Source organism: Lineus longissimus, chromosome 6 (genome assembly GCF_910592395.1).
Source record: "Lineus longissimus chromosome 6, tnLinLong1.2, whole genome shotgun sequence".
In the NCBI taxonomy this organism is placed as follows: domain Eukaryota; kingdom Metazoa; phylum Nemertea; class Pilidiophora; order Heteronemertea; family Lineidae; genus Lineus; species Lineus longissimus.
Window position 1 is genome coordinate 4,109,557 of NC_088313.1, and position 27,420 is coordinate 4,136,976.

Consider the following 27,420-nt stretch of genomic DNA (forward strand, 5'->3'; position numbering starts at 1 on the left):
TCCCCCTAAAACAGCAAGATTTACAGCTCGACTTGACGGCCTTGAAAGTCACAAGCAAATCTGAGGAAAAAAATGTTGAACGTGGAAATCATGTGCTTTAAAGAGACCAATGATGTTTTCCATTTTCCCGTGATGTCGCCTTTATAAAGATATGGTTTCATCAATTATGATGTGCTCGCTAATTCCGCGCGACTAATTTAGAGCAACCAGCTATGAGAAGTTGCATTAGGGTTCACTTCTCAGCCGAAAACAAATTTTAACCAAAACACTTATACAAACTTTGACAGAACATATTCAGAGTTGGAGAAGGTATTTTACTAGAACCCGTTGAAGTATATGAGATATTTAAAAGCAAACGACCACCCCCTCGCCGAGAACCATTAAGTAGTCAAAAAAATCCGGAAACGCTTAGAGACCTGCTCAAGGTGTTACAAAAGTATTTACACTACTTCAGTATGTGGTGTGGTGTTCTCGCAACTAACTTTTGAATTCAATATAGGCCTGACTTAAGTCTGTATTTGATAAACTATTCTTAAATATTGAATGAAGTATTATTGAATGTGGGTGGCAAAAATTTCCCTCCCATTGTAAATCTAAAGGGCATTTCAAACGCTCTCTTTCCCGCCCGGAACTATTTCATTTGTGTTTGACAGGAAATAGTAAAAGTGTTAATGATCGTTTTTGTGAACGTCGGAAGTCGAACAAAGGCTTAGCATGATGATATGTGAGCATCTATATACAAAATAGACAGTACACGCAATTGTGTCATTATTGTCATATATACGTACCCAATACTTGTACATGACTTGGTATTCTAAGGATTTAGCCAGCGATTATTTTGTGTTTCAGTCCAAGAATTGTAAACTCAATCACTTTGTGGAAATCACAGTATCTACATGTATATGAAGTGTAAAAACCACAACGAATTCTTATTTCTGAAACACTCGGGACTCGCCTGAAAGCCTCTTATAGTGAGGCTCTCTGTGGATTACGCTACGAAAATCGATTTATGTAGAAACAAAATGAAATAAAACGAAATGAAACCCAAATGTCACCTTTCGGCAAGTGCGCTGTTCTCAATAGATTTCCTTCAGCCAATGATGTTGCAGAATCCCCGGGCAATGAAGTTGCCGGCACAGTTTATCATTTATCTAAATCGATAAGGCGTTATATACAATCTAATCTAAAGAGAACTAGGCCTTAACCTACAACTGGAAGATCGAGGCTTATGATGAGCTTCGAAGATGGGTCTTTAATGCAATAATAGATTGACAATCAAGATGATATTTCAGCACCATTCCCAGGCCCCAAGTCTGAAGACAAATGCGGTCACTTATTTGGGTTTGGCAGTTTATATTTTCTACCGCATGGAGACGTTGATTTCACCGGCGATAATGGATCAGCTTTTCCTTAGCGTTGATTATGTTGGTGTTATCATCAGCAATACGATATTGAGTATGTCTCAAGAAGGTTGGTCTGGAGTCAGGTCGCGGCGGAGAGGGGCCCTCTTGACCCCGCCAGGTCAATATTTGATATATACTTGAATCACGCAAGAGAATTTAAAGTAAGGAGAGAAAACGCGGAAAGCAGCATAAACCACGCTAAACTATGTGAAGGTAAACCTACCTGAAATGATCCGTGAAACAAATCTGTCGCCAAAGACTTAGTTACATCTGTAGGTATCGCCGATGCAGGTATAAACTGCTTTGAGAACTGATTTTATCCTCAGAAACGATGTCTACTTATACTCTTCCAACAGCCTTTAATTTACATATCCTACACGGCTAATGGAGAGAAAAAAATCACAGCAAGTCAAATATTCGTGTTGCACGTTCGCTGTCCAGATTCATTTTTCTAAAGGACCTTTAAAACGCCCCGTATAACTAGCGCTCGACACTCAGTGAAAGTGCGAAAAACATCTCCATGCAAATGGAACTTCACCTTTCTCGAACGCGTGACACATATAGCTATGTCTTTCACGGATGACGGGAAACACTTATTCACGGAATAAAGGAATACGATTTGAATTGGCCGCATCTTAATGGACGAATCACGACATAAGAATTGTTGTTGACACTTTCGCGTGAAGCCTTTCTGCCGCAATTAATACGATCGTGATCTATTGCGAGCCACACGCGCCTTTTTCCGGGAAGGTCGAATGCCAAGAGGGGACCCGATTCCTCAGCCTTCTGGCGCCGTCCAGCGATGTTTGCCTATCACCGTTCCCTAGCAAGGCTCCTATAACTCGCCCGCAGCGCGATATACTCGTATTCTCAATTTGTATCTAGCTGCTGAGATGAATAAAATCCAATGGCAAATGTCCAAAGATCACGAAAATTAGCACACAATCAAGCAATGTCTATCGGAAATAGAAATACGAAACAATTTAACCATGCCGAGGTCATCGGCCTTGTCAGGCTACGACCGATGAAATGTTGGCAAAGGTAAAAAACAAGTTGAGAGCTTTTGGTCAGAGATTGCCTCAAGCTTCATGTACGTTGCTGCCAAGTCGGTGAAAAAATTCTGCATCAGGCCCGGAGCAAAAGCCCTATAGCGGCAAGTTTGTGTTGGAACTATTCAGCCGTGTGAGGGTCCAGATGGACAATTATTCTCTCTTTCTAGACCAGCAGAGAAAATTGTTCACGTCGCGGAAGCTGCCTCAATCATTGCGATACGATCGTGTCGAGTGACATCGGACACTGCCAATTGCCACTTGAATCATGCCTCATCTCATGCACGCGATCGAAGGTGAACTACATGTTCTAATGTGCAAGTATCATGATGGGCACGCGACAGCATGACAGCGAATGCATGTGTTCACGCAGAAATCTAAGGCCTTCATCAGAATGCAGTGAGCCACATCAGACGGACAGCATCTGTTCAATTTGCGCAACGCAATTCTTTGTTCCTAAAGTGCGTGTTTGACTCCCGTGACGCGCATTGAACATCCGTCACAGTATCAGTATTGCCGCACCAACTCTTCCCAGCATGGTGACACTCTCGAGGAATATGGTTCTTTAGTGTCATATTTGCCACCCTTCAGATTGTCATCATCATTATTATTATTATCATCATCATCATCATCATCATCATCATCATCATCATCATCATCATCATCATCATCATCATCATGAAATATATTCTAACAGAGCAGGTTCAGTAGCTCAAATGCGACACTCTATGATATTTTTTGTCCCCGTTGATTCAAGCGGCGTGGTGAAATTTCAAGAGCACTTTTCGTCATCAATTTTCTTTGAAATGTCATGGTTCTGAATCATACGTAAATAAAGGACGAATTTTACTTTTTTCAACTTCCAATTTATTCATGTGATGGAAGAAATTATGACAAGTCACTTTTTTCAACTTCCATATATATGCATGTGATAATGGAGCATCCGGTTATACCTCAAGTCCAAAGACCTAGGCCTATACTGCGTAGACTAGCATAAAAATGCCATAAAATAACAAGTGAGCAACTCGAGTACCACTCAGTAGCTGAGAGGGCCGAGGAAAATTGGTCCAGAAGACGTGGGCGGGAAAGTAGATCGTCTGTCAACAAATTGACCTTTACCTTGCTTACCAACTTCGCATTAAAGGGGGGCTATAGGCAGGAACAGAGGGGCTAATTTGGCCATCTTCGGATGACTAATATACACAGTAAGGGCCCTGGGTCATGTCAGATTCAGCACTAGATAGCGTATTATCACTTCGACGTACTGTGAGATGGGAGAGACCCCTATTGTCGACTTCGTGTAAATTTATCTTCCCTGCCTAGCTGGTGACTATATTGCCCCTTTAATCAATGGAGAAGTAGACATTCTAAGAAATACCATTCTTGGTATCGCGAACGCCTATATACATGTATTCCAGTGTCATCTTTCATGAAAGCTTGTTAACCCCATATTTTGTAATTCTACCTAATCTACAGTGTGTCCCAAAATAAGTTACAATCTGGCTCGACTTGAGTTATACTGGAGCCTATACTCTTTGAATGATCGGCCATACATGGGTTAAAGGCCCACTCCGTTCATCCGAAAATTTTAAACCTGAACTCGAATTTGACAGTTTCTAAATGAAAATTGGCACTCAATATGCCAATTTCAGGGGTGGGAGTCTGCTTTCTTGTTTTCCTGGGAACAGCCTCCCAGATTTTAAATTGGCATTCACTTCATTTTGAAGCAGTTGTTCTAATTAATTTTAATTTTAAGTTCTAGCCAAAATGTTTGAGCGTAAGTCCGACCCTTAGGGCCTTATCTAAATCGGCCGCCTCACTCTGGAACAGCCCGTGTATGACTTAGTACATGTAAGTGCGCCATGCCACTAATCAGTACAACTTATGCCAGGATTCAACGGAATGCGTCCCTATTGATATATTATGTTCACAACTGTTACTCCATTTTGTATATTTGCATTCATAATATCAATAAGCTGTGTAATAAGCTATTTGTTATCAAATATAGCTAACTACATGAGTACGTGACCCCGATTGTTTTCTTATAAAAGATACAACTGCAGTTAACTATAAGCAGCACACCTTTTCAGAGGATACTCGTATCGCCCTTGAGTGGCGGAACCCCACGAAATTTGTTTATCATTCTTCGTTTCTATAGTTACGGGGAGCAAAAGCGTGAAAATTATTTCCGGCATTGAGCATTCGCCATTTTTTGGGGTTGCGAACCAAAGACAACACCAGGTAATGTTCACGTGAAATGTTTGTTCAATTCAGATGCGTCTAGGTATACGTAGACAAGTTGAATCTGAACTTCTCTATCGTTTCGGATTGAATGGTATAAAATATCCGGGCGAGTGAGATAAAGTCGATTGTTGTCGCCGCCATAACACCGAGCTGCGATGGCCGAGTGGTTAAGGCGTTGGACTTGAAATCCAATGGGGTCTCCCCGCGTAGGTTCGAACCCTGCTCGCAGCGAAAGTTTTGATTGATTTTAGATTATCAACCGGGAAAACTTTGTCCCAGACAGGTAATTCTATTGAGGGGAAAATTGGTATGTATTCCCGTTCTCTTTTGAATCAACATATTTTTGTTCTCAATAATATCGTGTTTGAATATACCTTTCCTGGTATTGTTAATGAATAATATTGGTTAATTAGTGAAGTGTGTTGTCATTATATATGGTTGTGTATTTAGCAGTTTTCTGTATTGACAGCAATAAGTACCCCTCCCAGAACATTCGAAGAAACGGCGACAAACACAAATGAATTACATAGGAGTTATCAACATTCTTCACGGCTCTAGTGTCACCATCGCCATTGACAGCATACAGTTAGAATAACTGTATGCAGTTAGAATAACTGTATGCTGTGAATGACGTAGTTGCCAACAATGAACGTTATCACGTGACATTGAGAGCTTTGAAACGTCACTGTTTCGGACTGTCTTTGTCACACCCTGTATGTAAATGTGCGTCGCTAGAAATGTTCTTGTGTTTGTATGGTAATGAGAATAAACCCACGTGTGTGAGGAGTGCGCCGTGTTGATTTGAAGAATAAGGTCTTTCGTTTTGTTTTTTATCGACGAAAAGAAGGGTTTTACCCTAAATGCGGGAAAGATCCCCGACAGTCACCATTCGCCACTTTCCTCAAGCCGCTAACTGACTTCCTGGCAGGTATTGACCAATCAGAAGAGAGCTATCACGTTTGTACTGCCCCGACAGCACGGCCATGATCACATACAGGGGTTTTGATTGGTCAAAACCTGTCACCTGACAGGAAGTCTTACATGATTTCTGCTCGAAGAAAATGGCGAATTCGACGTCCCCTCAATTCCCGTCCATCTTGTAGTGGAACCCCGACGGGCCAGGCCGGTCTACCTTGTGTCTTACAAGGCATGCGTATTTTGAAGTAAGACAAAGAAATTTAGCCCATTGTTGGCCCTTCGACTTCTGATACGTCGATCCATTAAACAACACTGTTAAAATTTTTATTATTCCATGCATATTAACATTACTGTAAAATCTCAAATTCAATTTTGAGAAGAAAATTAAAATAAACTGCAGCCCAAAACCTCGGCTTTTCTCAGGAAACCTTGTTCTCCATATTCCTTAAAAATAAAATATGGCCGCCTTTAGTTCTGTTTAAGATAGTTGATACATAGTATTCAAGTCGCCATCCGGTCCAAGGCATCCTACTGCAACCACTTAAACTAACCTCAAATTAAATTTTAATCGGCGGTCACTGCTCCGGGTGGCTAAAGCTGATTCGATACCAACAGACTGTCGGCGGTACCTTGCCTTGCTTTGATCAAGCCGCTTTGTGCGTCGAAATAATCGAGTATATTGTGCGTGACGTTCGACCTCTGCTCTACACCGTGCACGACGAATGAGAACCGATATCGTTCTCACAAGAGGCATGTCTCCAGCAACCTACGGCGAGAACAGACATTAACTGCATGCTTTTCCGATGGTTATCTTTCATTGATTGATGCATTTTTGCACTGTTGGATAAAACTTCAGAGCACCAGGGTTTGTTGATGAGTCTTTTGTTTAAGCTTGAACAAGAATCCATTACCAAAATCTGTCTGTGACAGCACAAATAAACCCATTGACATTTGGCACAGCTTAAAAAACTTGAGTTTTGAGTTTGTATAAGTTGTACTCGTTTTTGAGTTTGAGTTTGTATATAAGTTGTAGTTTTTGAGTTGGTATGTGTTGTTGTTTTTATTTGATGCTGCTCTACCTTTCGTGGGAAAGTGAAGAATTGCGGTTAACATCTCGTTACGCTGAGTGAGACTTGGTCAGTGGTATCGAGGTCAGATAATTTTCGCTTGATACCTGGGGGCGATGTGGTCTAGACCGGTGATTTGCAGCTAAGCACATGTATAAACCATAGTTTTTTCATTCTTTGCAGTCCTCCTGGTAAAAAATGGATATCATTTGTAAAGTGTAAAACACTCATTGAATCAATCTTTGGCGACCTGAGGTAGTTCGCTGCGACTTGATATTGTTGTTGGTCTGAAAGGGCCTACGTAATAACCAGTGTCTCAGGAAAATAGAAATGCAGTAACACACAATACACACACAAGTACGTATTTACCCATTTGGATGTTTTCAAATTCAATTACAAATTCAAAATCTTTAACGAACGGCATAGGCTTTTCTGGAAACAGGTGGTTGAACGCAGACCCCATTATTGATGAGAAGTCACACTACATGCATTACCTGAAATGACTGTTAGTATTAAAACAGTATACTTCCGACCGGATACCTAATTGAAATTAATTTTGATTGGCTATCAAAAGGTTTCTTTTTACATGTACAAAATTAACGCATCGTAACATTATTTATTGACAGAACATTAAATTATCATTCAATATGCCCACATTTTTCTGAGATGCACATTGTATTTTAGAAAATAACTCAAGGCCTGGCAACTGATTGAGTGTTTTATATTGTTTGAGAAATACATGTACTGATAGAAAACGGTGCGAAAAGGGTCAAATACTTAATAATACGAACAAAATAAACAAACGCTTAACTACATATTTAGGAACCTGAGGAACAACATTTGCTTTGCAAATACTTGACATACATATGCCGTGTTGGAAACACCTGGGGGACATGTCTCAGTTCGAACCCCTGTGTCCTGAAAAATGTGACTTGTTTACAAAATATCAATGTTTCAACCCTTGGGCGAAAGTAAAAATACATGTAGTGAATGAAATAAAAATGGAGAATCGTGGCCTACCTGAGTCTTTGGTGACAATATTGTTGATATGAAATTGACAATGTCACTGAAAAGGAGAGGTCGTTTCTTGCAATGAACTCCAGGTGATCTGAAACCAGTTGCAGACGACGCAACATTTGTATGCTGCATTGCGCATGCGCACTCGACCTGGCACCCAGTCACGACGAGTGTTTGTATTCCCACGGTTCAGATAATTAAGAAATGAAAAATCTATGTAAATCTTCTCGTCCAAAGAAACTAAGACTACTTCATTACCAGGCTTACTTTTTGTCAGGACCTATCGATCCCCTCTCAAATTATGGTAAACACGCATTGTTGTGGTTACATGATGAGATTCAAGATACTTCTGGCTAGTTAGACAAGGATATATCAAACCAAAGCAAATAAGACTTTTGTCCCGTCAGACAAGTTCTGGCTAAATCTTATTATTTACCTTTTTTATTGAGAATGTACTTTTGGGCGGCGACACGAATCAAAAAGCATTTCGACAATCATTAAAAGTCACATTTAACTAGATTTACTTATGTTAAGGGTTGTTGAGAAGCAGTAAGCAAATAACTGATACAGAAATTACACGTGTACTTCCGGAGGTACTTGAAGGACAATAGATAAAAACGCGTTTCCTGGAGAAGGATTGATGTTAGACTTTCGAAATTTTCGCGGCTTTTTCAGATGCATCAAAAGCAATTTAAGATCGATTCAACAAAAGGTAAAGTATGCTGAAATGTTACCATATTGACTACTTAGTATAGGATCAAGAACTAGTGAAATCGTTCCCTCTGCTTTTAAAAATACTTCTAAAGTTCTTTTAAAAAGAATCATTACGCCAGGCGCTTTAAACTGAATGTAATGTGAAAAATCACCTACCAAGGTGAACGATCGGGAGAACGAATCAATGATTATGGAAAGTAGACTGATTAATGCGGCTTATTCAGCTCAGAGTGACGGAGAATGATCGGACTCCGGACGATGCCCAAGGCTAACTGAGATTACACCCGGGCAACCAAGCGGGCCCGGGAACCAACAACAGACTGCTTGCAGAAAGCGGCTACCTCTCAGCCATGTTTCATTTCTAGGGACCATCGCACTGTCAGTTACAAATATTTTTGCACTTTTACGCTGTAGCCAATTGATAGGACATATTGTGCGTAACGTCAGCTGTAACCGCCAAATGAAGACAGACTATCTAGATGATTTCCCTTTGGGTCAAGCAACCATCTGAAGGGGCTTTTTGGGGCTTTTTACGTCTCGTCTAGACGACCAATGATAAATATGGATATATATTGTACAATTTATGATCCTCGCTTTTATTAGCCAAGAAGCGCAACGCTATTCGCGTCCAAGTAAAAACATTGCCAGACTGTTTTATCTCCTCCCGCGGGAAACATTTATAGTATGATAATCCGCCATCGAGTCCGACAGCATTGTCAACAGTCGTAACTTGATTTGCTCCTTGATAGTCTGGGCTGTTTTCAGCAACATTTCATACGCATGCCCTACATGTATATCGTCAAAATCAATGTTGCCATATCTTTATCAAGTTATTTCCAACTACAGACACACTTATTTTTATCCTGAAGCTGACTTTTATATGAAGGGGGGGGGGGACAGGGCATTGCCAATATCATTGGCTGTTGTCAGTACTTATTCCGCACATTTTCAATTCAACTTGTTCTCTTCATTCACCATTTATATTCGTCATTTACCGCTTATATTCGTCTTTTACCGCTTATATTCGTCATTTACAACTTATATTCGTCATTCACCACTTATATTCGTCATTTACCACTTATATTCGTCTTTTACCGCTTATATTCGTCATTTACAACTTATATTCGTCATTTACCACTTATATTCGTCATTTACCACTTATATTTGTCATTTACCACTTATATTCGTCACTTACCACTTATATTTTGAAAACCTTTCACTTGTCACCAAGTCTACCGATGTTCACGTTCAACACCAAGGTCAATGATATTCATTGATCCACTGAAGGTTATTGATTAAACTTAACTTCGTCAAAGACTGATCTCAAAATCGTGGCAGCACTTATTCATGTATCAGTACCAATTACTCTTTCTTAAATATGTTGCTATTGATCCGTCCCTAGGCTGCTGACGTCATCTGAATCCCAAGAGTCAAATCGGATCCCATTAATTACATGCAGTCAAGGCCCTAGTGCCCTACTTTGAATCAACAGTCACGCAATTAAAACTCCGCGCGCATGCTATGTACATGTAATGCACGTGCACAGAGCTGTTTATAAGATGGTTTGGATTTTGATCTACGATCCTAACGCTATTTTAGCGATTACCTGGCGATACAACAACGTGCATGAAAATGATGCTATTTTAAAATTGACCAATCACTACGAGTGTTATATATGGACGGTCTGACGTATGGTGTCACGTGGGAATGAAGTAGTGTAAAATCTTTGTGTACTTTCAGCTTGGCGAATGAGTGAATTCCGATTCGGAAGTTACTCGTCCGTTTTATAAGGCGGCCAATCTTCCCTGTTTGGTTCACCCCGTATCGGCTCATCATGTATCATAGGACGTATCATAACAAATCTGTGCTGATTGTCAGACCCGAAGAATGCAGCAAACTTCCCCGCGGCAGGCCACGCGACTGGCGCGCGGATGGCTATGGAGGTTCGATGACCCAGATAAACTTTCTCGCACCTTTTTTATAAGACACAATCTGAATGAATTTGCAATCTGAATGACACCACATGCAGTTTATTTTCATCGAAGATTTCGTTGTGAGATTTCTAATATTGCTGCTTAATGTATTTGTTGTCACGTTGTTTTTAAGCTGTTTTGACTATGTTTTTTCTAAGGCCAGCATTTGTTTGGTTTTTTATTGCGTATTGATATCATCAAACCTACTTTGCAGTACAATGGTGCAATGCTCGTCATAGGGGAGTAACACTAAGTACTTACCGGGTATACGGTACTGAAACATTGTCAACATTTCTAATTAGCAGTTATCTAGAGAAAATGCAAATTACGGAGGAAAAGGCATCATATACTGATGAACGAATACAAGCAGTAGGCACCGAGCAAACTCGGCCGCAAAACCACCGAACAGAACATCAGAAAATCGAAGCAGATAGATCAGATGCATTCAACCTCTTTCGTTTCAACCAAATAATGTTACTTGTTATAAAGTTACGCCTACGAAACTGCAAAGATGAATGGGTCAAAGACCTAACCACTGAAGTGCATTAGACACCCGAATAGCATTTCATTACGACGTCAGCTCGCAACCTTACTGTAGTTGAATTAATTGATTTACAAATGTCAGATGAAAAAGAAAGGTCTGACGTCAAGAGTGACTGGTGAACTGCATCCCCATGCGCTAAGCTTCATTTCAGTTCTTAGAAAAGATTACCTTGACAAAGTCATATTCAACCATTGTCAGGCCGATTTCATAATATAAGGTAAGCTGGTACAATTATAGTCATGCTGCCATCATAGCGTCAATGTTCACTGATGTGTACTAACAGCTCTTTCAACACTGTATGGCTATAATTGTGCGACTTGTGATATAATTGTATCACTTCGCCTTACTGCTTCTTCCAAGTGCAGTGCAGCGTACAAGGGCTTGCTGGGAGGGTTTGAATATATACATGCATCTAGAGCAGAATCTCAAAAGCGATCAGCCCCTCGCCCGAATGATATTGTTATCAAACACCTCCTGCTACCTGATCTTAGGTCCCACACAGACCCGGCGCAGGTCTCCGCATTCGTTCACACCTCACGAACAGAGAAGCATCATTGGCTACGACCCCTCGCACTTTCCACAAAGTGCATGTGAAATAGCGAAGGCAGAATGTTCTCAATCCTCCTGGAAGTCTACCAGGAGCCCCGCGGCATTGGAACCCAAGACGCCGAACCACCCCCACTCCAAACATTGCTTAACCAACCGGCAGTTGGGAACCTTGCTCTTTCCACAACTCTCCAACGGACCGAAAGCAGTTTCTGACGCAGCTCAGGTGCGTAACAGCAGGTTTTCGTTAAGGACTCATTCAAAGTTAGGTGCAATTAATATGAATTGCACCTGAGATTAAGATCTAAGTAACATTATTGCGATGAGTTCCCCATGGTCATTTCGGATTCACAAATCAGTGCAAATCTATCGAAAAGACCCATTAACCACCCCTCCCGCGACCCCCGAACAAATTAGCGGATAAACCAAATGAAAATCATCGCTGTTACCGACGTACAGTACGACATGAGCGCCAAAGTTATTTTATCGATAAAACACCCAGTAACAAATAATTGTTAAGTAAAACTGCTTGGAAGCTCATCTATAACAAACGTTCAATGTCATCCTTGCATGAGCGCTTTTATTGGTAGGACCGAAATGAAAAACAAGCGTTTTACTCAACGATGATTTTCCTCAGAGGTGCGTTTTAAGCTAAGAAGCGAGCAAATTTGCCAAAAAGAAGAGCAACATTTACCAATAAAGGACGCTCGATATACAAAGTGTTCTCTTACCTGCAAATCTATGACTTCGCATTGATCTGAACAGTACGAAGCAACTTCCTAGTTCTTCAAATGTCACGAATATAGTTTCCTTTCGCCAGGTATCGCCAACTGGTATATCTGTATTGATCACAACTAGTGTTTAATTCGACAACTTACGTAAAGTGGAATTGAAGTAGTGAGATGTAATTCACTTTACATACTCTTACGGAATGATGAGTGAAGTTGGATGGATTTGCAGTAACAACTACGACCTATGTTTGTCTCTATCGTTCAAACCGTAACACTGTCACTCACGAAATGAACCACCAAAGCACGGTGGGAAAATAGAGGCAGGAAATGTCCAACATCAATTGAAAGACTGTAGTATGGTCGGTGATACTTCGCAACACTGTCTTTTTTCCTAATCCGAACTTGCAGTTGAAAGTCAAGATCCTTTGCAACACAGTATTGCTGAAGAAAGCCCCGAAAGGCCTGCAGGCGTAATATCACATCTGCAACGAATGGACGGCGACCAGCCGACCGTGCATCGTTGTATTGCCTCGGCGGCGATTCCAAAACGATTTCAAACGGCGCGCACTTATCAAAATAACCGATAGAATATCCACAGTTCATGACAAGCGACTGAATTAAAGGCCGATATCTTGCAATCAGGTGGCCGAACCGGGAGAGTGATTAGCTCCCCGACGCCGATGGGGTAGCACAAGTGCTTTCAGACTTGCTGCGTTGGCTCGTTTGATCAGCGAGCGGCTCGAGAAAGCTACAAGAGCAATTGGTTGCGGGAAATAATGATGAAACTTAGAGGCGATAGGTCGACATCCAAGGATCAATCAACCTCGGTCGTAGGGGCACGAACATCCTCAGCAGTACAGATAAAATCCAAGAAAGAACAAGTTAGCATCCCTGGTAACCTTTGGTTATTTGATCGAAAAGCGATTGGTAGTGTACAAATTGGAATCATTTTACTACAAGAATATAGTAAAGGTGGTCTCAATTATCTCAAGATGAACCTCACAACTCCGGTCTGCCGCCACTATCACTCAGACAAGCTTTGAGCAGAAGATAGCAGGATTGAAGCACATTCACCGATGGTGCATGTTTTGACGGGAACTTTTGGCAAACCTCCATACAACCACTGCTTGGCTGTATGATCTGTTCCTACGAGCTGGAATCCTAATGAACTTCGCAAAGTTTTCAAGAGAAGTTGTCTCGATGACTCTGCAAACATGGATAGATTCATGGTCCATCAGCAGTCTTATCACCGAGGCAGTTCTGCCAATATTTTTCTTTAAACTACTTTAGTACCATGTCAGTCTAAGCTTATCGAAAAACAGTTACACTACACATTTCTGAGGCGACACATATGACATTGGTAAAGTTAGTTGTTGAGAAATTGGCGATTTAGGGCTGTTGGTGTCAATAATGACCACAATCTAAATTTCAACTTTATTCTTTCAATAGCTCATGAGACGTTTTTTTCAAATGGGCCTCAGCTGCAATTTAGGAAATATCTAGATGGGGGGAAGAGTGAGTTCGATTTAATCCATTATCTAGTACCAGGGCCTACTGCATGACTCCATCCTTATGCACATGCTCATAAGGGAGCACATGTGACTGCAAATGGCCTGATAAGTCAGGATGGTTGGAAACAGGTTGTAACCACTTGGGACTTCTTGGCAATCTTTCTGTTTGTCTAATATACAAGTCTCCCTCTGATTTAATCAATGCTCGAACAACTTGTTGCAGTAGAAATAATGTAAAAAGAACATGGTAGATTTTGTGTGGCCAGAATCAGAAATCGGCTGAACAAGGTACATGTTCATGACATAGACTCGTGTTGGAGATTGGCCCCTTTCAGACAAAGATAATGGGATCATTATGTTGGTTTGCACTGTGAGAAGTAAAATCATTCCTCTATTTTTGTTTTATTTTAAAACTTTTTTGTAGCACTTTTGTTGTGTTTACCTGTGGGAAACGGAGAACGTCCACAGCATTCCCTCGAACGGCTTCCTTTGAAGATAAGATGAACAACTACTTGTATGCACTTTTTTCTCAGGAAATAGATGCTGCGATCAAACATAGAAAAAAATTTTGAAAGCCATGAACCGGAGTTGGCTGAACAGTGTTTCGCCGTATGCATTGTACTTTAATGTGCATCATCAATGTACCAGGATATATTAATATAATATTTACGATTTAAGAACTTGATACTCCATTAATGCTAATCTGATGGTATGTTTTAGTTCATATATGAAGTGACTATTAACCTAGTTATCTATTTTAGAGTTTGTATGACAGAACCGTCAATTGCCGTGAGAAAGACATGCCTTTTGGCTAAAATGTTATGTAAAACAGCTTATGGAATTTTGTTTATTGCAAAAGAAAATCACAATCTTTTAGAAATAACTGAAGCAGGTGTCCGAACGCTTCTTAACTGACCGAACGAACGGTATAGTGTTTAGTGTCGCCCTTTTTTGGAGCGGTATATCTTCAGGGGTTATACTCAACGGAAGTGCAGCCAGCATGTTCTGATGTAAAGCGTTATTGAGTGGTTGCAAAATGTGAAATAATTAAAAAACATAATTTGGTCGGAAAGGCCGCCAAAATTGGGGTGGGCGGGACGGGAAACAAGTCTTTATTTTTTGCTTGCCTTTATAAAGAAACGCGATGCAACAACAGTCAGATTAACACAACATGAAAGCACATCCCCTCATGGTTTTTTCCTTGATGATGCTGACTCGAGTTGCAGTCAAAGTCTAGACAGTATTGCCAAACATGCAGGCTGAGTGACGCGGATGAGTGTAGTGGCGGATTACTTCGTTCAGAAGTCAACATAGTCACGGATCAGGCAATTGGCTGTCGGTAAGATCGATAACCTCTTGGCCCGGGGACTTGGCGCCTCCGTCGGGACGCCAGTGCCGTAAATCCGGTGTCGGGCTATTACTGTTGATTCATCGTCTTCGATCCCTGTATTGATTTCGGCAATAGACCGCCATTAGCCGTCCCAGTGGCCCAGGGGTTAAGTTAGTTCAGTTTGTTGCTCTCTGGCTGATGGCGTATCTTAACTGGGTTAATTACTCGGAAATAACATCGAAGACGTAATGGTGGAAGAAGACATATCATCCGAGGTAAAAAAATCTAGATCTTAGTTACTAAGATCTCATTCAGTTCGGTACACGTGTTCGTGTACCTGTGCATGTACATTCGTTACAAGATTCTCGTAAGATTCTAATTTAAGATTTTAACACAAAATCTGATGTTCATGAAACTATGAGATCTTAATCCAGAAATTTACATGTACAGTGTATAAGAATAGTATCTTGGATTTTCTTCCAAGTTTGCTCTTTTTTATTTCTGTTGATGATGTAATCCATATAGATTTCTTCCACAGTTCTCCAAGAAAATTGATTAAGAAACACAGAGATATTTTTTACTCGACGGGTTATCTTGTCTCCTCGTTTGTTTAAGCTAATATATAGGCCAAACTTTTGCTATCGTAGTTGTCTGGAAACTATACTAATGATGCAACCCGACAGCGCGTTTTTTTTGTTGGCAGACGCTGCGGGCCGATTGCACTTTAAGATGAGATCAGCCAGCGATGTTCTGATCAATGGATCCGATGTCTGCTGTGGTGGGGCTCCCGCACTCGTCCATCACTTGGAATCAATAACTAGAGCGTCTATAGACAACATTATCGGCCAAGTTAAAGAGTCGTAAGAAATATGTGCTGGGGACCGCGTCTAGACTAGCGCAGCCGACAGCAATTTAACTCGGAGGAGTCAGCTTGCCCACCTCCATATTTTCTACCTCATCAATTTTTATGAAGATTGATTTTCAAGTTTAAAGTGGAATAGTTAGCTTATAAAGCACTTCATACGTATATACACATAGCCTTATTTGATTTCAATGATTTCAATTATTACAATGACTCGATCAGATTGAATGTTCATCTAGATTTTATTGAAGCATTTCTCTCAAATCATATTGCGTCTGACTGAATTTGCTTCTTGAATTAAAACTTGAATTTGCATGACTGAAGTCTTAGACTACTGTCTCCAGATGCAATTCAAGTGTTTCAGTAGAGAGACATCTAAAACAAAGTGACTTTTCTTGTTACAATGCAGCTCAAAATCACTTCCATTCAGGCACGACAGGTCAGGGTTTAATTTCATTTCGTTTCGACAATTTCGTTTCGTTTCTTTGACTTCGTTTGGGTTTTATCAGTAACCACAGGTCAAGGTTCTCTTCATTGACTCTGATCGTCCCAAAACATGCCTTGATTAAAGTATAGCCTGGGCATTATGAATCAAAGTGTCTTGCTCACTGTAATCAGTTGCTCAGCAATGCATTGCCCGAGTACATTCCGGTTCTGTGCAGATATGGTTCGAGCCTTCCCGATTGAAGGGGCTGCTGTGCTCGAAAGCAGCGCCACCTTCCAAATTCCGAAAATGACCCAAGGTCACGTTTGAAGTTGGTATATTGGACTATGCATAAGTTTGTGGACTTGCAAACCTATACATAACAACATCGTTACATGTATGATGATTCAGCTCGCAATACGTTTGGCCAGCTTCACTGACCAGTTGGCGCCATTGATCAATTGTTGTAAAGTGTTCATTCACGTAGATTAAACGTTCTTGGCAATTTTACAAAATCTGCAATTTCACTGAGTTACGTCTACACGTAGGTTGAATGGTGTGCTTTGCAACATCACGGACTTCTTCAGTCATTCCGTTGAGTTCTGAATCTCCCGTTGTTTTATAAGGTATCATCAAATAAGCCAGAGAAGCAGGTCCACAGCTGGGATTCACCGCGGTTTATCTGACTAAATGATTTGGCTTATTCGGGAATCTTACTTTCTTGTGGTAAGATGCGGATACATGTACCTTTTTTAAAGGGACAATATAGGCAGCAGCTAGGCAGGCAAGATAAAGTTACACGAAGTCGCCAATAGGGGTCTCTCACATCTCACAGTACGTCGAAATGATTCACGCTTGTACGAGGAATACATTTAGTGCTGAATCAGACATGACCCATGGCCCTTACTCTGTATATTTGCCACCTGAAGATGGCCAAATTAGCCCCTCTGGCCCTGCCCATAGTACCCTTTAAGGCAATAGCCAAAATACTGAGAGAAGCAATGCGCATATCAAACCTGCTGAACGAACGAGTTCTTTAAACATTACTTCATATAACCCTACATATTATCCACGAAATCAATTGATTATATCTGTTATATGTAGGTTGGCGCCTTCGCTCGATACCTTCAACTTTGAAAGCTAGTGGTGCGTTGATGCTACTATAAGTGCAATACATGTACATTGATATCGGAAATAAAAGGTACAGAGTTAATCAGAAGGATTCAAAATAATTACTGTATAACTTATTCATGTAATATTTCAAACACTTTAGCTGCTTCAAATTTGACTGAGTGAATAAAATGAACTTGTACACACGTAGCCTACACGCAGCCGGTGTAAAGGTTTATAATGTCCTAAGATAGAATGTCCGAGGAACGATGGATTGTTCTATTATGCTATTTGAATGTTTGAGCTATTGACGGGCGTGGCCTTTTTCGACCCATATACCATAATACGTCAGAAGACAATAGAGCCGGACACTTTTTCCAGAGGGACATGTTCTTCTTCTGCATCAGCATTGATGCTAAAAAATCCACAGAAAATCGTACATACGCCTACTGTTTAACCAGGAGCAATATGCTGGTACAAAGTCACGATTAATTCAGGATTATAAGTTAGGATTAATTCCGATTTGTTTCGGTGACTGTTGTCCAGGGGTTCTCAAAAGTATATCATAATGCCCCTTAATTGCTCCGTCAGTCTCAAAGCTTGTCAAAATAAAAGGGCTCATTGACTGCGTGATATAATGCTAAACCTAGCTAAGGAACAGGACAGCCCCTTTGGATACACACAAACTGCTTAGACAAATGGATATTACCCCAATGCCTTTGTGAGAGGTGACGAGAAAACCACTGAGAAGTCACGTGGAATCTATGAAAGAAAAGGAGCACATGGCTGAGATAAGCGCTTTCTTTTAGTATCGAGACTCTAAATGTCATGTTTAGGAAGCTCACATTGGTATTTTATGTCTAAAGCCGAAACCACCAACGGGGTGCTTTGGCCGTTGTCCAATGTTCCATCTGCTGGGTGTCAATTAAACCATGCGTCCGCCACTCAAACATGCAAAATCAATGTTCAGGACTAACGTCTCACAATTTCGCTATCAGACACAACCGAGTTATCTGGATTGGTTAAAGACCGAAATTGCCAATATACATGCTAATCAAGGAAATAATCTAACAGCTAAACTCCTTTTTCGACAAATGAGTGATGCCAACCAAATGATACCAAATGATACAGACGAATTTGAGGACATGCAATAATTGCAGGAAAATGAGATGTACGCAATACTGTTGGCAATGTCAATAGCAAAATCGGTATACATTTTTCAATAACTAGTATATAGGAGGAGGAGAATATTAGTACTTGTGTGACAGATTAGAAGCAGCATCTTGTACAGTCCCATGAAAGACACGAAAGACATTCTGATCTCGGCCAAGCTGGGGCATTTTCAAGGAGGAAAATGATCCAGTGATTTCTACAGTTTATTTCTATATTTCGAAATGTCATAGTTGTGTGAGTGCACGAGGAAGGCCCCAGTTTAGTTCAGAAATTCGGAAGATGAAAGTTACAAATCCTGAGTTTCTTTCGCTTTAGAATTGAACTGTGCATAACATGGCTGTGCAGTAATCGACGAATTGTCAGAGACAATCGAACACAATATTGGAAAACATTGCATGGAATGCGAGAACTTAAAATAATCAAGATTGTAGGATTGCATGGAATGCGAGAACTTAAAATACTCAAGAATGTAGGATTGCATGAAATGTCAGAAACTTTATAAGATAATCAAGAATGTAGGATTGCATAAGATGTCCGATCTTGAAATAATCAAGAATGTAGGATTGCATGAAATGTCAAAGCTTAAAATATTCGAGAATGTAGGATTGCATTTAATGTCAGAACATAGAATGTTCGAGAATGTAGGATTGCATGAAATGTCAAAGCTTAAAATATTCGAGAACATAGGATTGCATTTAATGTCAGAACATAGAATTATTCGAGAATGTAGGATTGCATGAAATGTCAGAACTTGAAATATTCGAGAATGTAGGATTGCATGAAATGTCAGAACTTGAAATATTCGAGAATGTAGGATTGCACTGCATGAAATGCGAGAAATATAGATACTCACTAATTATGTTGGTTTCTTTATTCCGTTTGGGAGCGTAGAGTAATAGGACACAATTGTTCGAATTATTCTATGTTCCCGGCGATTGATCGGACTAACACGGCTGCAACTCTCGAAAAGATGACCGAACCGGCAAGCCAACCTTAATAAACCACTTGACCGCGTGGTTGAGTTACAACTGATTTGAACCCGATCGATCGTTGTCAAGTAAAGGAGAGGGTCAACGGAGTTACCATAAGATTTTAAGTAAAATTCTTGCACTTATAATTGGGTACCTGTACGATATCTGATGCATGAATATTTTTTCTCCATAAGAAAAATACTCGGATTTAAATTTAACTCAGATTAGAATATATTTAGAGTTTAAATCTAACTTCAGGTATCAAGATCGTTGACATTTTTGACATGATGGCTTAAAATGTCTGAAATATGAAAGACTGTTGACATATTGTCCACTAAATTAAGCTATTTTTAGTAGTATATATGGCGGCCAGTAACAATATTGGCGAAAGGTGTAAAATTAATACAATACCAAAGTGCTATTTTTGGGTTTCAAGTTATCAAAAATTCAAAAATTCTCATAGTCAAATCTATTTTCGAATAACTGTATAGCTGACGTCACAAAATCGGATTAATTTTGAATTTTTCGAGAAGAGAAATTTGACAATATTTCTGCAACAAACAATGAGTGATTTTTCAAGACAAAAATTCACATGCAATGTTACATTATTTCTTGCTCTCCATTGACGTCACAATCCAGATTAAATTCATATTTTGATACACTGATTTTTCGGTTTATGTTGGCCCTAATTTCTTCGCCTAGTGCATTTTTTTGCAGTCAAAATGATGGAAATTTGACCCTGAGTTTTCAAGTGTTGAAAATCATTCAATATTAAGAAAACATGAAAATTCCAAGGGTTTAAAAGGTCCATTAGTCCCTCTTCATTGACGTCACTAATAGCGGATTAGTTACAATATTTTGATACCGGGACAAGGGCGTGAAAGCTATCACACACAACGATCGTGACGAAATTATTGTGTCGGCATGCAGAATGCAGGTTACCGAACCAAGGCAACTTACAAACATCTTAGGAGACATCTTTAACATCAGACATTGCACTGCGAGATACAAAACAGAGGCCACAGTAGTCCTTTCTAAGCTCATACCAAACCTTGGATGACAAACAACCATCCCTTGCTTTTATTTCCTAAATTTACGAATACTGCCTTTCTCAAATACTGTATTTGTTGATAATCTAAACCTTTTGTCAAGTCATTTCAAAATCACCAAATATATTTTTTGGCCGGGGCTTGCTTTGTTCTGAACGTAGAAGGACAGTAGGCCTAGTATACTGAGAAGAGGGCACTGCCAATTCGATTCTTCGAGAAAAAAAAACTAGTCAAGGATTATGACATAGGAAGCTTGAAATTCTAACTGAACTTCCCACATGTCGGCGATACAAGGTAAATAAGGTCACAAACCAAGTAAACTACAAAAAAACTGTCCATCAAGTCGGTTAGTTGGTTCCGCGAAAAAAAAGTGTTGAGCAGGGAGCTTGACCGATAAACCAAACTCAGGGAGGTCTTTCTCAGCTACTAATGAAAACATAGTGCAAGCTTAGGCCTAATACCCGTTTAAGGCGAGGGTCACCAAGTCAGGTAAGCCTGTCGAACAAATAAGCCGGGTTTTCTGGTGAAAATTAAGCCACGAGACTCCAATTTTTAGTAAAAAAGAAGGATACAATCTCATTGAAAGTCGAAGCTAAGCGAAAAATAAAGAATAATGTCCAGACAAATTGGGCCAGCATGACGTCAGGGTGGTCAAAATCCCTCTGGCTCCTTGCCGGACTACACCAGGCCCGGGCGACTCCTCTATTCGCAGAGTGTTGGCTGCTCCGCGCCTGGGGGTTGGACTGCAAATTATGAGTTTGGGAGGTTGAATTTAATTACAGAGCCAATTTTGTAGGGCTCCCCCCAAAAAACTATGACAGTTATATAGCGGATACAAAATCGCAACAACGGGTGGTATTACCAAGTCACTTCTGCCGACGTGTGTAGCAATAATATACCTTTTTTTCGACACATGGATTCAAGACATTGCCTTTAAGTATTTACTTTAACAAGTGCACTAACGTCTACACTATATATGTATGGGTTAAAAATTCATCACAAGGGGCAAATCTTTTGAGACATATCAACAATAAAGTACTCGTGTTTTTCATATTGTTCATTGGTGACATTATCCACAAACTGGACAATGAAAGCTTACGCAAAATTCAGGCATTAAGCGCTTAGCAAAGCCTCTCAGCCACTTCGCCGTTGTAGTGGGCACTCTTATACCTCGAGGGAGTATAAAGCCAGAGAGAATGAAAAATTAACTGTGAATAAATGCTTAAGGACTTGGGCATAATATCAACGGGCAGGTCCAAAGTTCACCCGCTGAGTTATAGAGCCCTGCCATTCTTATTCTGTCAAAGACAAGGGATAACATTGAATAAGGGACTGGACTTTAAAAAAAGTCCGGCTAGGTATACGATCTGTCACCCTTTCAATGCTATGAGCCTACTTGTTATTCCATACGAAATGTACATGCACGATGCATTGTTGATATCGTACAGGGAAATATCGAATGAACCCGTACGATAGCTGAGTATGTAGGAGACGGTACGGAAGCAACAGGGTATATAACTCGAGGTTTGAGGTTCGAGTGAGATACCCCTCACAGGGCCTCTGGCGAAACTTTCATATGTTCCTTAAAATAGAAACAGTTATTAAAGGGGTAGTACGCCATTCAATTACAAACTTTAAATTTCTAACGCCTTCAAAATCAGGATTGGCATGGCGACGATGCACAAGATAAGAAAATCGCTTAAAATAGTACAGTTTCAATTTTTTTTGCATAGTCTGATGACACAACGCTGCGCAAATTGAATACCTTCGTTACATCACGGACATTTTATAATGGACACAGCTAGTAGTCCCTCTGACCCTAATTCAGATTGTCAGGGGGTGGAGACCTGTGACATGAACATGGCCCATTAGGAACACCTAGAACATAAAAGCCTTGATACTAATTGATTAGAATTCCGATTAGCGCTGTCCCGAAATAGAACTGCTGTCGTATCTTCGTAAATCTCACAGCCTTTTCATTAAATTAGTTTTATCTAGTAAACGAGTGAATGAATTTGTCCTTGTGAAGTGACCATCCGCTAAACAGCTCTCACCAGGGGGGCGTCGAAATGGTATGTCCGGGAATGGTGTAAATACCATGAGGACTGGGCACCACGTGTTCCATGTTATACATCCTGGCGTCATTTGGGTAGAAGTTTAACATGTTGGTCACACATTAAATAAAAGATAGAAAACTGTGAAAAATAAGTGTTCTTGTCCGTGGAAATGTTCTGACTGTAATCCTGTTTATGAATTACCAAAATATGACGCAGTTGGTTGCTAAGGCGTAATACTAATTGGTTGCTGAGGTACAATGCGAGTTGGTTGCTGAGGTGCGATGCGATTTGGTTGCTTAGGCGCAATACGAGTTGGTTGCCGAGGTGCAATGCGATTTGGTTGCCGAGGTGCAATGCGATTTGGTTGCCGAGGTGCAATAAGAGTTGGTTGCTTAGGCGCAATACGAGTTGGTTGCTGAGGTGTGTTAAAACTATCCATGAGTGTAACACCAGGGTGAACTGAATGAGGTGACAGAGAGTTTTAGACAAACATTATTATAGACACCCTGGGTAGCCAACATTTTCAGTGCACAGCCAGTGAAACATTAGGAAATTGGAATTCGATACCTTGCAAAAATGCAGCAAAGGTCAGCCATACGACACGAGTACGTGAGCATCTAATTCAAAAAGACCCAATCATCTTTTCTGTTCTTGGTGTTCAACCACTGTATCAGAGCTAACAGTACCAATACATGTACATCATCCCCAAATCAAAAGGTAATAGGTCATGTATACTGTAGACTGGTCTAAGTTTGATTTTGCGGTACCTCGAGTGCTCCTTCACTTATTGTCAAACATGTCAAGTGTGCAGCAGTGTCAGGTTATAACATTTTGCACATTCATCTCTACAAGTAAGTTCCCTACCTCTAGTGCAGCCAAGCAGGCTGCCCCAAAAACGATTAATTGCGCGTTCCGGAAGAACAGGGACATATTGCATGCTGTTAATTATCAACTGTTCTTTCCTTCAGGAACAATTTATTGCTTGTAGGCCGACACAATTTGCTAGAACTAGCGCTTGGACGAGAAATCTAGTTTGGAGCACAGTCTGAGAAATTGTTCGTCGAGAGGACCCGAGGAACAAAACAGACGAAAGTGTCTAAAATCAGTGTCATTGGCTTCCGCGCTGTGACATGATCATAGCAGTATCATACTGCTGTTTCGCGTGATTTCATAGAAACGGGGCAGATAGACATAATCAAATATTTTCAAATTACGAACTGAATGATTGGTCGACGGAATACGGATAAAGGATTTTAGAATTAGGCAAGATTACTAGGAATGTTTCCAAATACTCCTCTGAACTATTCTCACTGGACACTGAAACCATTCTCGCTCATTGGACATGGTGTATTTAAAACGTGTCTCTCTTGCTTTTCTCATAATGCTCCCTCGCCCAAGAACAACACGCGAAAACGACTGAAAACTTCCGTGATTTATTTTACAATGAAAATAATTGGTGTACAATGACACGGAAATTTCTTGTAAACTATGTCAGTTTAACTTATGTACAATTCACGCATAATTAAATCTAGATATGCATGTTTTCACAATGCGACAAATGAAGCACCTTTTTGTTAGGCGCTAGTTTCCAGTTATTTCATCCATTATTTTTTTATCCCAAAGTTGGCCTTTTTCACTGCTATTTTAGGAAATAAAGTCAGACATTGTTTTCAAACAGTAAATCAAGCTGACAATGAAATAATTCTCGATAATGACTTCGAAAGGTCGAAAGTAAGTGCAAATCGTTTGTACATGCACAAAAAAAATTATTTACCAAAATACATATTGGTTTTACCAGACATTCAAGATGCATGTACTACTAAAAACACGTATCATACTTTTCAGCATAACCTATACGTCTTTAAAAACTCGTCATTTTTCTCATAACATCTCTTTTCACAAAACAGCATTTCTTTATTTTTTTTAACTAAAAAGAGCAAGGATTTTTATGTCACTTTCCCTACCTGACGTAATACATGTCATATCCTAATGTATCCGAACGTGTTCAGTAATATTTATCAGTGAGAGTGTTTTGAGTGAACACAGTAATCCGAAAATAGAAACTAAGTTGGCACACGCGTAATTCCTTGCCCAGTAACTACTGCTCCTAAACCTCCTACTCAAAAAAGGATAGATGCTGGAATCAACAGCTGAGAGCCAGTGCTTCTCGTAATGACGAAGCGCAGTCTTCTTCGCCAATCGTCAAACAAACTGCGAGGGATTTTCCACGGAAATTCCTGAGAGAGGACGGGTCACAAAAGGGTTTAGAATACGGTTATGTCTTGTCATGGTCAGTTATGGTTACCGAGTTCTACACTGGACACAGAACACAACCATTTCGCTCTTTCTTGTGATAGTTTATTTAAGGGGGAAAACCAAATACACCTATCAATTAAGAGGGGATCCTCGGGAAAGTAAATAATCGAAGTCAGAAAATAGAACGGTAACGGTTTCGGTCGACGATGGCGATAATACAGCAAGATGTTGACAGATTACGTATCCTATACAAAAAGATTGTTTTTCAAAAATATGTAAAAATAGTCTATACGTTAACCTCCGACAAAGAAATCGCCAAATCAGTCCACAATACTGTCGCCTTACGAACTCATCAAAAAGTACTTCAATAAAAGGAATCTTCAAAAGTCCTTAGCGAGATGACAAACATAGCATAAACATTGGCCACGGGAAGAGCTTCGCAACTTCGGTTGACTGTTATAATGCCTATTTGATTTTATTCGGAAGGTCTTGAATTGAAATCGGCAAATTTGCCAATGTGCCCGCCCATACCAATAGCTGTACTGTCAAAGCCTTCGTAATCTAGGGGAACTATCTGTCTTTTGTGGGCTTATACTTATGAATAGTTTGTTATAGCATTTTAATGTCTGTCAATATTTTATTTTACTGTTTTATTTTTTGTGGGATTTCTCGATGTACTGGAAATTCCTTGACGAAACCGTATATTGAACCTTTCGATCCAAGAAAAAATTACAAAATGTCGAAACGTTTAGAAGTGCCTTTTGTAATGCACTAACTATATACGCTATTTCTTAACATTTTTTTTCTTCAACCTAATTTATGAATAGTAAAGATGATTCAGCAATTTTTTCGACAGGTTTTTCCGGCTTATTTTATTATCTGATGAGTATTTATAGACTGTCGTCTCATTGCCTAATAATGGGAGGGAATTGTGATGCAGCAAATTCTTACGTATCCCCTGCTTCACCTTCGACTTTCATAGGGCACTCTACCTGGTGTACAGTTTCTCCGCACATTCACCGTACTTTTTATAGAAATTCTGGCCCCTACCCCTGGCGTGAACAAATTGACCATTGGTTTTGATACAGAATCTATAGGATCTTCGAATTACTTGATAAATAAGACACCGGAAAGGAAGATTACCTTGTATTTGAGTTGCGTTAACTCTTTCTGATGTAGGCGATAGGCTACTGCTCCCAATTTCGTGCACAGCAACAGACACCCCTCCCAATTTATCGATGGCGGGAGCACTATTGCTGATTCTCACAGGCGACTGTGCCTTGGTTTTACCCAATCATAAAGTGATGAAAGAAGTGAGACATCACCTTGGGTAGAGTAAGCATATACATGGGGAAAAATCCTCAAATCGTTTACAATACTATATGCACACATGGCACGGGCTATATGTACCTAGATATCCTCGGTTGAATGGAATACTCAGATTTCTCTCTCATTCATGATTTTAAGAACCACATTCCGTGTTCGGGGATGTGTCACAAAACACGACATACGACCATCACTACAAAATGGCAACATATGAAATATCTGTGTTGTCATTTAAGGCACAGTACAAGAACTTGTCGTGAATGCATTGTGGTATGCACGGTTAGACTCATATGAGGTTGTTCCATTAGACTATCATAGAAACCTTGCAATGTTCACAGCTTGAAGAGTGTCCATTTCTGCATGAAGGCTAAAGGCAGTTTCAGAGCAGTTTGAGTCGCTGCAACATAGGCCTATTACAAACGCATTCGATGTAACACTTCGTGGCTCTGGTAGTTTCATGTAACTCTTAAATCTTGTTTAAGGGTTGGCCATACGTATCACCATTTTGGTTAGAACTCGAAATCCTAAAGCAATTAAAACTTCTTCAAAATGAATAGAAATGCCAATTCAAAACATCGGTGGCCGTTCTCTGAAAGACAAAGAACAGACTATACCACCCTCGGAATTGGCATTTGCTTTATTTCAAAGGAGTTCTATTTTCTTTGGGATTTCAAGTTCTATGAGCCAAAATGGTGGTTCTATTGCCAACCCTTAAACGTTAATAACAAGAAGACTTTGGTAAAACTGAGCGAAGCGCCGCTGGAAGTTTCCCCTCAACGCCCAGTAGGCAGTCGTCTGGATCAGGCGTCACGTTGTGTCAATAAATGAGAACAAGGTGAGCAGTGGTGAGTGCGCTTACGAGAGACTTTAGGAAGAAACTACATGTAACATAAGCAAGATATTTAGGTCCCAATGCTACTTCAAAGCGTATCGTACGCGGGTTTTCCCCTCAAAAGAACACCATGAAATGGCATGTAAGGAAAAAAGGTCAAGCGTGTACGTTTTTGAGTCAGACGGTGGGCGATGAGGTTAAAACTTAGCTGACGGTGCGCGATCGCATAAATAGTTATGTACATGTAAATGTCAATTATATACGTGGGTTTAACCAAAAAATTGCGCTACGAAATGGCAAATCTAGAAGTAAG

The 27,420-nt window shown here is 40.2% G+C and overlaps 1 protein-coding gene and 1 non-coding gene across 2 annotated transcripts in view; one reads left to right on the forward strand and one right to left on the reverse strand.

The window, feature by feature from the left end:
* Positions 1 to 27,420, reverse strand: part of LOC135489633 (matrix metallopeptidase-21-like) — a 62,784-nt gene that overhangs the window by 13,428 nt on the left and 21,936 nt on the right. The gene's annotated exons all lie outside the window — the stretch shown is intronic.
* On the forward strand, positions 4,846 to 4,927 carry Trnas-uga (transfer RNA serine (anticodon UGA)). Its single transcript has one exon. It is a non-coding gene; the product is annotated as a tRNA-Ser (tRNA).